The sequence below is a fragment of the Alligator sinensis genome, unplaced genomic scaffold (genome assembly GCF_000455745.1).
Source record: "Alligator sinensis unplaced genomic scaffold, ASM45574v1 scaffold361_1, whole genome shotgun sequence".
Classification (NCBI taxonomy): domain Eukaryota; kingdom Metazoa; phylum Chordata; order Crocodylia; family Alligatoridae; genus Alligator; species Alligator sinensis.
In genome coordinates this window covers 2,302,711-2,303,511 of record NW_005842007.1, presented here as the reverse complement: position 1 = coordinate 2,303,511, position 801 = coordinate 2,302,711, and the positions used below count along the sequence as shown (strand labels likewise).

Here is an 801-nt window from a genome sequence, read left to right as displayed (position 1 = left end):
CTGTTCAGACAAGCATTTGCTTACTGCATGCTAATATAAACCATTAATTTACACTATATATAGGTGAAGGATATATTGGTTATGGTTAAGGATAACTACATTTTAAACTATACCCACCATCAGGCTCTGTTTACCTAACAACTTGTGCGAGACTGCCAGGAAATATGGTGGAAAGACCCTTCATGCTTTCCTTCTGCTAATTTGGTAGGTAGGTACTATAATGGGAAAGGGCTCTTCGTCTCCTCACGGTCGTGTCCCAGCCCCCTCGCCGTTTTTGTTGCCCTCTGCTGGACTCTCTCCAACTCGTCCACATCCTTTCAGCAGTGCGGGGCCCAAAGCTGGACACAGGACTCCGGATGTGGCCCACCCTGTTCCTGTCACATCACACTAGGAACTGCGTGACCCCTGGCACTAGGCAGGGCCCTCCCTCCGGGGAGATCAGGGGATGCAGGCACAAGCTCCCTGCTCTCTGCCCGCCGCACGCCCAGCGTGCCCCTGCCTGCTTCCGAGCGGGCAGCAAGGAGGGGGCGGGGAAGCACGCTGCAGCGAACCCCGCCCCGGGGGCAGGGGAATGCTGGGAAACGCGCTGCTCTGCCTGCCTCTGGCTTGGGGCCACTCCGCGCGGAGCCCTGATTGGCCACTTTCCCGGAGCGTTCGATTTCGGAACCCCGGTGGTCGCCACGTTCGGACCGAGCAAGGTCAGTGCGGGCGCGGCGATCGGGCCTGGGCCGGGCGGGGCAGTGTGGGGGCTCGGCCTCGCTCGGTGCCTCCGCTTCGGCGGGTCGCTGCTGGCTCCCCCCC

General features: G+C 60.2%; 1 protein-coding gene across 1 annotated transcript in view; it reads left to right on the top strand.

The window, feature by feature from the left end:
- The first annotated feature begins 445 nt into the window (after positions 1-445).
- LOC102372877 (transmembrane protein 14C-like) overlaps positions 446-801 on the top strand; it is an 8,684-nt gene continuing 8,328 nt past the window's right edge. Inside the window, exon 1 of the mRNA XM_006021799.3 lies at positions 446-698. The gene's annotated coding sequence lies outside the window, so the exon portion shown is untranslated. The remainder of the gene's footprint in view (positions 699-801) is intronic.